Genomic DNA, 15,144 nt, shown 5'->3' with positions numbered 1-15,144 from the left:
ACCCAGGTGATGCAACCAGTCTCTTATTTGTCCCCAAGGTGATGCAACCAGTCTCTTATTTGTCAACACGGTGGTGCAACCAGTATCTTATTTGTCAACACAGTGATGCAAAAAACCTCTTATTTGTCACCAAGGGCATGCAGCCAGTCTCTTATTTGTCAACACGGTGGTGCAACCAGTCCCTCATTTGTCAACACGATGAGTCAACCAGTCTCTTATTTTCACCAAGGTGATCCAACCAGTCTCTCATTTGTCACCTATTTTCACCAAGGTGATCCAACCAGTCTCTCATTTGTCACCAAGATGATGCAACCAGTTTCATATTTGTCAACACAGTGGTGCAACAAGTCTCTTATTTGTCAACACGGCGATGCAACCTGTCTTTTATTTGTCCCCGAGGTGTTGAAATCAGGTTCTTATTTTTCACACAGGCGGTGAAATCAGTGTCTTATTTGTCGACATTGAGGTGAACAGTCTCTTATTTGTCACCAAGGCGCTGAAACTCATATTAGTCGACACGGTAATGTAATGTTATGTAACACAGTCTTTCATTTGTAACCAATTTGTGGAAAACCAATCTTTCATTGGTAAGCATGGGAGACCACAGTAGGATTCCTTTGCCATCTGATAGAACAGATTTGCCTTCTTGGATGAGGACAGGTTAGATGTTTCCATTGCTTGACTGTTGTTTAGTGTCTTGCTGATAGCGATGAACCCAGACTCATCCATGGTTACAAATCGCTCAACAAAATCATATGGGTCTGTTGTTAAATTCTTGCGAGAGATGAAAAACCTGGAGTGTTTCTGATCAGGAGTCGGGATCCTTGGAACCCAGCGTGCTGAAACCCTTTGACATGCCCAGTTCATTCTTCAGAGGGTTCTCATCGCTCTCATGAAACATGAGATCCTGTACTGTCGTGTGGTGCTAATTATCATATAATGTATAAAGATTTTCCTTAGTTGTGGCAGTTGCAGATTTTCTTGATCTTGGATCATCTTCGAAGATCTGTCCTTCCCTCCTGACCTCTGCTGCCCTCCTCTTAACAGTAGCAACGGAAGGAGCATTATCCCTAAAGTTGACACCATGTCCGCATGGGTGGTTGTGGGAGTTAGCTCTTTCAGAGACACTTGATGTGAGTGAGTGAGTTGGGTTTAACGCCTCTTTTAATGGTATTCCAGTTATATCGCGGCGTGTCAGCTTAATGTGGGAGGAAAGCCCGAAGTGATGCAGGTCTCAGACGTTTATCACTTCGGTGAAACCCACGAGCACGGGTATGGTGCTGACAAACCTAAAACATAATCGGGGCGAACCGGGATTCGAACCAACAATCATAGGTTTCTGGCGCGACCAAGGGACGCAACTCTGCACAGCGAATCGCGGCGCCTTAGACGACTGGGCCACCCGTGCCCCAAGATACTTGATGATAGCAAGGTAGCCAATCTCGTCCATTTCCATCAACAGAGAGTTCCTTGTCACAGTGATACCTGGAGGAATAGGCTTCCTCGTTGTGTGTTTGGCTCAAATGTAACCAGTAAGCGTGGACAGTGTTGTGCTTATTGCATACAAACGGTGTACTATTCATACCTCGACGTTGGGCTCAAAACCTGTCAGCCACCCTTCGTCTAAACACGGGAATAAGCGAGTCTTTTTTTTAACAGCAGGGGTGTGAAACAAGTTTCTTAATTGTCAGCACAAGAGAGAAACCAATATCTTCTTTTTCAACACAGGAATGAAACCTATCTCATATTGACAATACGGGAGGTAAAACCAGCCTGTCATCTTATCGTATAAAGTACGCGGGTATGACAAAATCGATGGTGAGACATCGTCAGCAATATGAGGAGTGTAATCGATGGACCGAATTGCAGGAGTAGTGTCTGGAGGAAACAGATGAGATATAAGTGGTGAATCAGGCCGACAGTCTGGTAGAAAGAATATAAGAAAGTGAATTAACGCCCAATATCATCTTATTTCAGTCGTATCAAGGACAGGTTGCAGTGGCCCAGGTCAGGGGCGTGGACCACTCGAGTATGGAACTGACATAAGAGCATCGTAATTCGAATAGACGCGAACGACGAAGAGTGAGTGAGTGAGTGAGTGAGTGAGTGAGTGAGTGAATGAGTTTAACGCCGCTTTTAACATTATTCCAGTTATATCATGGCGTGTCAGCTTAATGTGGGAGGAAGCCCGAAGTGATTCAGGTCTTAGACGCTTACCACTTTGGTGAAACCCACGAGCACGGGTATGGTGCTGACAAACCTAGAAACATAATCGGGGCAAACCGGGATTCGAACCCACAATCATAGGTTTCTGGCGCGACCAAGGGACGCAACTCTGCACAGCGAATCGCGGCGCCTTGGACGACTGGGCTACCTGAGCCCCCGCTTACAATGAGATTATATCTCACCAACAACAACAATAACAACAAGGTACAACAACAATAACAACAAGGTACAACAACAATAACAACAAGGTACAACAACAATAACTACAAGGTGCAACAACGAGGGTGCAGTACTCTTGCCAGAACTTCCAATGAACTTTTTATGCTGTTGGTAGAAGAAACCTGATGAAGAAATTTGTATGAACGGAACAAATGCATTTTATGCGAACCACCCCCTATCTTCCCTCATGATACCAACGTGTCACAACGACCACCACCCTCTCACTACCCCCACCCTCAAACACGGACATCAGAGGTCAAAACAGTGGAAGTACCAACGTGTCACACCGACCACCACCCTCTCACTACCCCTACCCTCAAACACGGACATCAGAGGTCAAAACAGTGGACAATGACCAACGGTAACTATACAACAGATCCCCAACAGATCTAAAAGAAGAGAATTTATGGATGTCAACTTCTTTATTGTGAGGAACACAACGTAAATGCTAACTCCGTTATCACCCGATGAAGGTGTAAGCATATACTCCGAAACGTTCCTTATGTGTATCACTTCCAAATGCCTTTCAAAGTCTTGAGATCTAAAAGACACATTTACTTGCATCAGTGTTAAAAGTACACAGGACAGCTAAACCCTCTCTCAGTTGTTTCGAAATGAGTACACATCTACATGAGAACGGAGTGTGGATTACGGTGCCCACGAAGCGTTCTACAATCCCCTAGCGGCAATCTGTACGAGTTGATCTTGTCCCGATATAAAGAACTTCAAGGAACTACTAGCTCATAAAAACGCATGTGGAAACAAAGTTGTATTTTTTTCTTCAATAAAAAGGACAGGACAATTGATCGGTCAAGATTAACTGTGCAGAGGATCGTCGTCACCTGTCCCATCACTTCTTAGAACATTCCAACCAATTAGTTCCATCTTCAGCCAAAGATTTGCCAAGACAGATTGTCCTCAGCTTCAATCTATTGGCCAGGTCTGTGGAGGTTCTCGCGATTCAAATGTATCATATTCACTTGTCTCGCTTGACGCTGGAGAAAATTGGCTCATGGACTACTTTTTCGATTGCTCCCCCCACGGGAAAACTTTCCCCCTAATTAGAGCTTTGAATTGACCATCTCATTCTTTTTCTATGTCGCCCTTGTTATTTGAAATGGACAGTATTGTCGCGGTGACAGAGACGAGATTTATGTGGGAAGATCAGGGTCTGGAATTGGTCTGTTGCTCAATCGACGTCTTTGACTGCGGTGACATTGGAAACAGCAACAGTTTTTGTTGATACGGCTTACAAGGGCACTACTTTTTTTATATCGCCTTGTTTCACAACCCATACAGCTCGACTTGTGCAAGTTTATACGTGTACGAGGTAAATACTCGCGATGATGTGGTTGATCTGAGGATCGGGAAGCTGCATTCATTTGGGGTCGAAGCCAACGGGATCTCCTCTCACCGCTTGTCCTCTGCTGTGAATGTAATTTATGAATATCATTTCATTTCCATAAAAAAGCCATTAAACAGCTACAAAGGGCCCAGTTACCAATTACAGCTGTTGCGGTTGGAGTCCTTAAATGAGCGAATTTCAACGTGGAAGATATTATTAAACTAATAATATGTTACTTAAATCTATTAAACACACCAACATGTTGGAATATTTTGGCACTCTTGTTCATCTTAAGATCGGTTCCAAAATTGTCCACAAAAAGATTTCCAAGCTATAGCTCCATGTCAAAGATTCGAGCTTAGCGAAGATCGCGAATTGTCTGCCCAGTTAGTGAGTGAGTTTGGATTACCATCGCTTTGCCCATTATTTCAATTTTATCCCGGCGTGTCAGCTTGATGGATGACGAAGGATCACACTGACGTTTACCACCGGTATGGTCAAACAATGGATCACACACAGGGCAGATTGGGCATGCGCACTCACGTCGAAGGGACGCAACTCTGCACTTCGGATCGAGTCATTATTGCACTATGAACAATTTAATGAGATGGAATACTTTGTCAAAAAATCGCCACATTTTGATATAAAGATGAAACAGAAAGAGTGAGTGAGGGAGGGAGTTTGCTTTACCGCCGCTTTGAACAGGATTTCAGTAATGTCATGACGTGTCTGCTTGATGTGGAAATTTACGATCGCTGGTATGGCACTGACAAACCTAGAATAGTAATCAGGTTGAATCTTGGATTCGAACCCGACGGCGTGAACTTGGGCAGAAGGGCACCCGGTCCTATACCAACATTTGCTGAGTTTCCGCAGTGTCCTCTACACACTGGGTGGAGTGCAGGGGGGGGGGGGGGGGGGGGGGGGGGGCTGATTGGCTGGGTAGCTTGAATTCAAGGATAATAGACTGATGGATATGGAATTCTTTTTTTTTCACTCACATCATCATTACATTTTCGACAGTAGTGTATTATCCCCACACGTGATGTGGGGTGAAATGGGGTTTCACTTTCAAGATTATTGCTCTAATATAGCGAGGTGCATGCACGTGTGTGTGGTTATATACATGTATATGGGCGCGGCTGCTGGTAATACTCCGGACTGATGCCGATTTATAGTGCTAGCCCACAGAGATACCATGCCGCAGTTTAACATGAATACCCAACTCAGACACAGTATACTGACCCCGAGGCGACCAGTCCTTGTTTGACCCCCTTAATGCAGAGAGCCAGGCAGGGTAACAACGAATATCATCTATTAACGTCTTTAGGTAGACGCGGTCGGGGATCGAACCACTGACATCGGCTCACCGCACAGACACTGTATCCACTTGGCCACTTCGGCGGTCCCCTCACATGCAGATACTCGTATTTCTGTTATGGTTTATTTATCTTGCAACAACACAGTTCGAATTGGTTGAGCTGCGTATGAGGGCATGTTATGGTCTCTCGACAAACATACAAAGAGTTAAACAGTCTTGTTTTATTTTAGTTCTTCCATGAGACGGTCACTTAGTGTCGGAAATAAAGTTATGCTTAGTTTGATTGTTTGTTTATTTGTTTGTTGTTTAACGCCGCACTCAGCTATATGACGGCGGACTGTAAGTAATCGAGTCTGGACCAGACAATCCAGTGATTGACATCATGAGCATCGATCCGCGCAATTGGGATCGATGACATGCAGCAACCAAGTCAGCAAGCCTCACCACCCGATCCCGTTAGTCGCCTCTTACGACAAGCATAGTCGCCTTTTACAGCATGCATGTATTGCTGAAGACCTTTTTGTACTCCGGATCTTCATGTTTAGTTTGAAATAACAATAATTCTACAAGGGAACCCACGACTAATATAGAAACGCCGGAGTTCGTAAGGAAAGGTGATGAAGAGTGAACCAGGAATTGGTGCGATTCGTTCATGAAATATATTCTGTTGGGTTAATGAGAGAATCCATGGATCGGTCAGACGTCTAAGGCGCAGCAATTAGCTGTGCTGAGTTACGTCCCTTGGGCCTGCCAGAAACCAAGATCGTGGATCATTCAGTTTGTTTGTTTGATTCTTGTTTAACGCCGTACTCAGTACAAGTCCTGCTACATGACGGCGACCTGTAAGAACGCGAGTCTGGGCCAGACAATCCATTACAAACCAGGCAATCGAGATATGATGACATGCATCAGCCTAGGCAGCGAGCCTGACCACCCGATCCTGTGAGTGGCCTCTTGCGAAAGGCATGAGAGGCTGAAGAGCAATGCTAATCGCAGGGTGTGGATCATTTGATCGTTTATGCTTCCCATATTAGTCGACGAAGCAATTCAAGAAAAAGGTTGTGTTGAAAAACAAGCTCCTCTCAGCGACATCCCATTCTCGGAGCTCTTTACAATCACTGCCACCCGCCACAGATCTCGACTTCGCGAGGCAGCCTACAACCATGCGTGGAGTGAACTCGCAAAAGACAGATAGTTACGTTTGAAGTGAGTGAGTGAGTGAGTGAGTGAATATGGTTTTACGCCGCTTTTAGCAATATTCCAGCAATATCACGGCGGGGGACACCAGAAATGGGCTTCACACATTGTACCCATGTCGGGAATCGAACCCGGGTCTTCGGCGTGACGAGCGAACGCTTTAACCACTAGGCTACCCAACCGCCCAGTTATGTTTGAAAACAAGCGATGACTGTCGTGACACCGTATGCTCTTAGCCCTGCTGTGTTGCTCTGTTTATTTGCAATTTGAATTTCTGTTTCATTTCAAATATGATGTAATTAGTGAGAATTTAATAAGGAAGGTTGGTATTTTTCCGGAGTCGACAATATCGAACCAAACTGATAAAACAAACAAACGTAACTTCATTTTCAAAATAGTAAATGAGTCGTTAACCTTTTTCCCAATTCACTCTGATGACAATCACAAAATTATAAATGTCAGTACTTTTGGGGTTATTGACCCTTGAAAATCCGGGGTAGAATAGGTCTTCAGCAACCCATGCTTACCGTAAAAGGCGACTATTCTTGTCGTAAGAGGCGACTAACGGGATCGGGTGGTCAGGCTCGCTTGCTTGGTTGATGCATGTCATCGTGGATCGATGTTCATGATGTAAATCACTGGGTTGTCTGATCCAGTATCGATTATTTACAGACCGCCGTCATGTAGCAGGAATATTGCTGAGTGCGGCGTTAAACAACAAACAAACAAAACATATGGGGTTAGAGGGGTAATTTCAAGAATCGTGCAATGGCCGCATGCACACTGGTGGCAGCGATGATACCGGATTGGTAACGAAGGTGTCAGGTGCTGTGAGGAGCTTTGTACGACCATCCAGTGGGCTTTGTTCCGGTTTAATTGAAGACGTCTTTCATTTAACGATAAAGACACGATCAGTATTGTACCACCAGACATTCAAATATACCACGACTGAAAGTCTCTTTTCATTGTCAATCCCTATGTTAAATCACCTCACGTTCTGTCAACCAATACAGTGTGTACGTTATTTTCTTAAATGTGCAAAACCAAGAATGCTATTTACTTGGCTCTTGAAACGTATACGGATTTATGAGTGTATATTACTGTTGAGTACTTGTCAATCAGTCTAACCATAGTGAATGGAGACAGGCATTTAACATGATTTCAAACCAAGCAGCGTTAGCACGTAGGCTCTCGTATTTCGAAGTGAATATAATTGAACTACTAAAAGAAAGACGGATTTCCACTTAAAACTCCCAACCAATTATTTCACAGCGTCTCAGCTGTATGCCTATGTGAGATTTACGTTTGATGGGCTATAGCGTATTACGTACAACTTTGTTCAATCGTAAATGCATTTAATACAACCTCGCCAATTTCAACCAAGGAATGGTTCTGTTGGCTAAACTAGCAGTTTAAGTGGAATAGCAGTCTTCTTCCCGAGCTCCATGGTAACCGGAAAGCCAGTCTTTGTTTTGTTTAATCACGGCGGAGAGATATCGACTTAAAATACAAACATAGAACGTGTGCACAGCCTCTACGTGATTCGCATAACAACATCGTCGACAGCCAAACGTGTGGCATGCTGGAAAGCAAAATCCACGTTTGTAGTTAGAAGGATTTTGAAGTGCCACGACAGCTTTTAACAAGTCACCTGATAACACGAAGGCAAGCGATGGGGCTGTAATTATTCGTTTTCCCTTTCAACAAAGTCTGACTTTTCGTTTCCCGCGATCCTTGAGGTGTCGTCTGCAACATCACGTGCACTGAACGTGCGGGAGCGGAAGCTGATCAAGACATGCGCAATAGATACCTCTTGGGTGCATGGAGGGCGGGTGGTATTTGCGATGTAAACACCGGTAACAAAGCATATTATCGAAATGAATTAAAGGGTCTTAGTTTACTGAAATATGATATTGGTTGATAAACATGCTATTCAGTAGTTAAGTACCAGTTTAGAACTGGTTCACAACTAATTTCACGGACAGCACGTGTTTCCATTTATACTCGTCCAAGTTTAAACATACCAAACAAAAACATCATTTCGTTGAATGTCCTTCAGAGAAAGGAGGGTAATTTTGTCGCTCTCCCGAACCGGAAGTACTGTCCTACAAAACAATTTACTTTTCGACAGTCGAATTCATTACAAAAAGGAGATGTGTTTTGTCTGTCCCAAAAAATTCCCTGCATATTCGTGGAAACTAATTATTTTTGGACGAAGTTTTGTAACACATGAATCATTCCAAACACTAATCACCCCTCCCCCCCACCCCACCCCACCCCATACACATTCACACATATACACACCAATCCCCCGCCCGCAGACACACCAATCACCCATACACACATCCCCCGACACACATCAAACCCTCCCCCAACCACCATCAATAATCCCCCTACACACACAAACTCCCCCACACACACACACACACACACGCACACACACACACTAATCCTTCCATGCACACACCAACGAAAACATATCAATTCCAATTCCCTCTGCACACAATAACCCTTCCACGCGCATACATCCTACCCCATACATACACCAAAATCCCCTACACACCCAGGAATCCACCCATACATTCACCACCACTCCACTCCCCTCCCCATTCGCAAACCGTTGCTCCATACCCACACCATCCCCCCCTACACACGCCATCCCCTCATGCAAAGACCACTCCCGCCAACACACACCACCACCCCTACACACGCCATCCCCTCACACACAGACCACTCCCGCCAACACACACCATCCCCCTCCACACACACCATCCCTCCCCACACACGCCATCCCCTCATACACAGACCACTCCCCCCAACACACACCATCCCCCCCCACACACACACAGACCACTCCCGCCAACACACATCATCCCCCTCCACACACACACACAGACCACTCCCGCCAACACACATCATCCCCCTCCACACACACACACAGACCACTCCCGCCAACACACACCATCCCCCCTACACACACCATCCACTCATACACAGACCACTCCCGCCAACACACACCATCCCCCTCCACACACACACAGACCACTCCCGCCAACACACTATCCCCCCTACACACACCATCCACTCATACACAGACCACTCCCCCCCAACACACACCATCCCCCCTACACACACCACCCACCCACCCCACACACACAGACCACTCCCGCCAACACACACCATCCCCCTCCACACACACACAGACCACTCCCGCCAACACACTATCCCCCCTACACACACCATCCACTCATACACAGACCACTCCCGCCAACACACACCACCCCCCTCACTCACAGACCACTCCCGCCAACACACTATCCCCCCTACACACACCATCCACTCATACACAGACCACTCCCCCCCAACACACACCATCCCCCCTACACACACCACCCCCCACTACACACAGACCAATCCCCAATCCACACACACACCAATTCACACACATACATACCAGTCCACACATACAGACACCCCCTCCCCCCACCCACCCATACACACACAGACATACACACACAGACATACACACACAGACATACACACACAGACATACACACACAGACATACACACACAGACATACACACACAGACATACACACACAGACATACACACACAGACATACACACACACACCAACCCCCCTACACACCAATGCCCCTACAAATCAGTACCCTCCCCACCCTCAACAGAAACTCTGAATATCAGATAATCGGCCCCTAAGCCAATGCACCTGAAATTGTTATATAACAATATGCTACCTCATAAACTAGAAATTTTTTAAATCAAGACAAAGTTTGAGACGTCATAACGTTACGTCCCGGAAGAATTTTTGTACGGATTAAGGCCTATACCGTCACCCCTTGCTTCTTTAACTCTATATGATTTGATATATCTCCCATACATTCATATGCAAAACACACATATAATTTAGACATAAGAAAAAACATCACGCATCAAAGGATCATTGTTATATGATTCGGAACATAAACTCCCGGGCAGAAGAAAGTTTACACTTGAAAATTAAATTCGACCCAAACTTATAAACGTTACAAGGCTGAATGAGAACAGTATTCAATGGCATCATGCATGTAATAATCCTATGATACTCGTATCATATGATACTCGTATCAAACACATCGAATAACCACTTCTAGTATTAGTTTATCCCCCCCCCCCCCCATCAAACATGGGTGTATACTTTCTCTTGCGCGGCAGTGTATATGGTTACTTCGTTTCTCAATATGATAAAACTGATTGCCAATTTGCATTTCCCATTCAATGTACACATCTGTTTTATAACAAATTCAAATAGTTTGTGGAGTACGTTGTCCCTCGTACCCGAGTTCGGGGAAGTCCTGTGTGAATCTAAAAGCTCGACATGTCACCGTAGCATTGTCGTAGAGTGGTTGTAGCCAGCCCAGCGTGTCGTCGTGATACTGTTGGGTCTTGCTGGGACTTTATTGCGTCTGTCAACCCATATTGGATGCTCGCCGCAGGAGCTGCTTGGCTAAAAGGGGAATAACTCAAGCGTTAAAACGTTCCCGGGGTAAAAAGCCAATCGACAATGCCTCTTCCCCTAATCCTGTAAACGATATGTTATTCTTCTCAAGCCTTTATTATGAAAGGTGTTTGTCAATTTTCCCGGTTCAATGAACTCCTAGTATCTCCGCGCAGATCGCCGGGATACGTACCTGCGGTTATCCTGCTGTGTTTTGACTTTGCTTGTTAGCCGTCAACCGCCATCTTTGATTACGTGAAAGGCAGGTGCACGTGGCTCTTAGGCTACGCTTTCCGGTCTTCGCCGGAAGATAAGGATCAGTTGTTTGGATGACAACGGAATTGACGTTCCGGGTCAAATTAAGATGGATGATTGTAAAATGAAATTTAGAATGTATTAGGGGACATTTTTCGCCATTACCCTTAGTGTTGATAAAGCGGTGTAATTGCGACATGATCTCGCTAAATAATTAAGTGATAAAGGATCCCACTTAAGAAATTCCATGGCGTTTGATAACGTAATTGTACACTCATGATAGTTTATGTCTGTTACCAAGATGCCGTTTAAATGTGACGATTGTTACGTCAGTATTGACTGCGTGCGAAAATCTGATTTATTGCGAATAAAGAACACATGTTCCCCTGGTGCAAAGAAAACATATGTGGATACTGTTTACCGAAACAAATACTGCATATTGACAATGGTATTGCGCATATTTATTTTGTTTTAGCGAAATCTGAATCACTCGCCACTGAATATGTCCCCTTAGGCTCATTGCGCATGCGGGCCATGGATTCTCTGGAACAGCAAACAATTCGGTTATGACGTATATTGGTGATTAAACGTGTTTCTTTGTTTTTACCGTCGCTCATATTTCATCCGATTAATAGGCGATCAATACAGTGTCCAATTTCATGCCTTTTAATTTCAAAAGGGCTCGAAAATGTCTTTGACCGTACAGTCAGAGGCCCCAAGGCAGAACTTCAAACACGATATGAGGCAATTTGGGAAAACTCGCTTTCACCTGCTGGTACGGGGTCCACGTTGTCTGCATATGGCGCGGTCGTGCATGATTTATGCTGACATGTCATGTTTATTTCCTCTGAGGATTGGCATATCCCACGAGTCGATTGATTTGAAATTAACAATATTACACTTTGTTTCAAAACACCCTTACCGCGTGTTGTCTCTCGGCTCTAATCAATTAATTACACACCAGAGGTGACGAAATGATTAAGATTACGAAAAGTGACCGATACACGCATAAAACATGATGAAACATGTATATGCTAATCTGTTACTTCCAACGACGCGAGGGACCGTGGTGAAAACAGGTGTCAATCACCTGTCAATCAAACGTCATGACGTCACACACGTTGAAATCGACACTTGAAACAAATCAATGATTCTTCTCAGATCGATCCGTTGTGTTTTTTTCAGTTTTGCGCCCTGAAGTATTGGAGCTGTTTCTCAAATCCGGCGCTGCTTTATTTTATATGAGGGACCTTTAAACAATTATGACATTAGTGAGTGAGTATGGTTTTAAGTAGTCCTGGACCATGACTGTGGAATTTATATTGTTTAGGCATTTTTGTTTACTATAAGCCTAGGCAAGTCTAGATCAAACTAACCAAGTTTAGCTTGCTTGATAGTCCAGCACCATGACTGTGGAATTTATATTGTTTAGGCATTTTTGTTTACCATAAGCCTAGGAAAGTCTAGATCAAACTAACCAAGTCTAGCTTGCTTGATAGTCCAGCACCATGACTGTGGAATTTATATTGTTTAGGCATTTTTGTTTACCATAAGCCTAGGCAAGTCTAGATCAATCTAACCAAGTCTAGTTTGCTTGATAGTCCAGCACCATGACTGTGGAATTTATATTTCTTAGGTATTTTTGTCTACTAAAGACATGTTTTCATTGACTAAGTGTTAGTCTAGATTTTAAGCCGCTTTTAGCAATATTCCAGCAATATCACAGCGGGGGACAGCAGAAATTGGGCTTCAAACATTGTACCCGTACATCGAACTCGAGCCTTCGCCTGAATGGATGACTTATCACAACGCAACCCACCGTCTCAGCTATGACATAAGGATCGAGTAGGAGTGTATGGTTGTATGTCGGTTCAGAAATATTTCAGCAAAATCAAGTCGTGTGACACCAGGAATATGACACAAATAGGTATTTGTGATTAAACTAAAACGTTAGAGAGTTGTCAGAACCCAAAAGGCAATTAATGTATTCATTTAAAGCTATGTACTAATGTGCCATGTGAGTGAGTTTTGTAAACGAAACCAGGAATAGGCATATTAAATTGTACCTTTGTTTGGATCGAACCCGGTCCTCGACGAGAAAAGCAAACGCTTGAACGACTAGGCTCCGTGTGCGAGATACGCTAAAGTGTTATTATTACACGCGGAAAGCGCACGTTAAATCTCCGATAAACCAACCAACCAACCAACCAACCACTAGGCTACCCAACCGTCCCATTTGGAACTCAAAATAACAGGATGCATTACATATTTTTTATTTGAAATAAGGAAGGTTGTATAACGTTTGGAATGATCGAAAAAAATGATTTTCATCTGCTAAGCGCAGGTCCAAGGTCTTCGAGCGATTTAACGGAAGCCTCAACATCGGAGGTGACACTTGACGGAAATAAGGCGCGCGAGGTGGCGACTTCAGGTCGCGGGTGGGAGTCTCCCCCATCTAATATCACCCTGACTCTGAATACGGCACAAGTTTTACCGGAAGTTGCAGGATTTGCAACAATAATTACACGTCTCGCTTTGGGGCAGAAGTCGCTAACCCGGAAGCCGACATACGGTTGTCGCAAAACTGATCGTGTCAAGGATGCCGATCAAGAGATCTGAGTTGGAAATCTTGTATCACATTACAGATACGCAATGTACACGATGACAGGGGAAATTTGGTATCAGGTACATGAGAATTTGGGAGTAATTTACCTGTCATGATGCTAATTAACATAGAAACAGTATCTACGCTTTTAAATACCGGAAAATCACGTTAGCGGCTTTGCGATGAACAGAGGCTTAGACAAATACAAATGAATCGAAAGCTATCATCAATCGGGACGTTTCATTATACAGGAGTAATGCTGAAGTTAACATAAAACCGCTCCATTGTTCTGGATCTCCCGTTGAATTGCTAAGGGCATTCACAGTCCGACATATTCAATTTCAGCCCCAAAATTCAAATACAAAGAAAATTGGTTTATCTCGAGGAATCTTTCAAGAGCAATCTCAATAGCGGAGCAGAAGCATTGTATTAATTGTAAATCTCCAAGGATTTTATTCAAGAGAGTCCGGTGCCAATTCTCGAGTCCAAGGCGAATACTTTTACTGCCAATGAACCAATAAGAATTCAGATATTCAACCTAAATTGTGTCCATCTCGAAATAACGCAACAATAAAAGCATCACGCAAAGCTATTCGTCTTTATTCAGAATACGTTAAAGCTATAAAATCGCCGATTTTATGCGTGTTTTATTATTTCTGCGACAGAAGAGCACTGAAAATTGCGGTTGAATCAAAAATGCGAGGAGTGGACGTTGCTTAAAACGAACTCAGAATGATTTCCAACTCCGGAACGCCAATTCATACAAATTTATTAAGACAATCTTCTCAGAAGTACCGTAGAATTTCGGAATTCGTAATAAAATCCAGAAATAAAGCATGCGGTATCTGCTTCGGCCTAATGGATTTACAATGAGAGAGCGGCTCCGTCGATTCCATTAATTCAGCATAAAGCAGCTTTGGGATAATTCCGTTTCTTCCCCATTCCAAGTTTTAATTGCCAGAACATCGGGACCTTGTACGAGAGTGTGTGTGACGGTCTTTTGTTTGCTCTATTGATTAATGTTGATGATTGATCAGGATTTAATGTCCAACAGTGACTCTCTCGGTGTTTAACGTTGGTTTCAGTGAAAGTTTCCCATTTTGACAACAATCTCAATCGATTTCATTCTGCTCAAAAGATGTTCAAAATCTAGCAAGACGTAAAATATTCAACATGGACTATGAATAAAGACCATGTTTTCAACTCACTGATTTAATTATTCGATCAATGACGAGAAAGTAGAGCAGCCTACTTAACTATGGACGTACAACTCGAGCGGAAGTTGTAAAAGAACCCCTTTCAAATCGATCCTCCTTCCCCTGCCGGCCCAAGAATAAGAGCCAAATTCCTTATGCTAAAATTCCAAAGTGTTGTTCCAAATAAAAGGAAATGCCTTTCGGTTGTCCGATTTCTGCGCTCGTGGGGCCATAATAGAAGGGGAGACAACTATTTCCTTGCCATTTTCATATATTGATTAC

This window comes from Haliotis rufescens, unplaced genomic scaffold (assembly GCF_023055435.1).
Source record: "Haliotis rufescens isolate VD_foot unplaced genomic scaffold, xgHalRufe1.0.p SCAF_4, whole genome shotgun sequence".
NCBI lineage: Eukaryota > Metazoa > Mollusca > Gastropoda > Lepetellida > Haliotidae > Haliotis > Haliotis rufescens.
The sequence above is the reverse complement of the archived record's forward strand: the minus strand, read 5'-3'. Positions refer to the sequence as shown.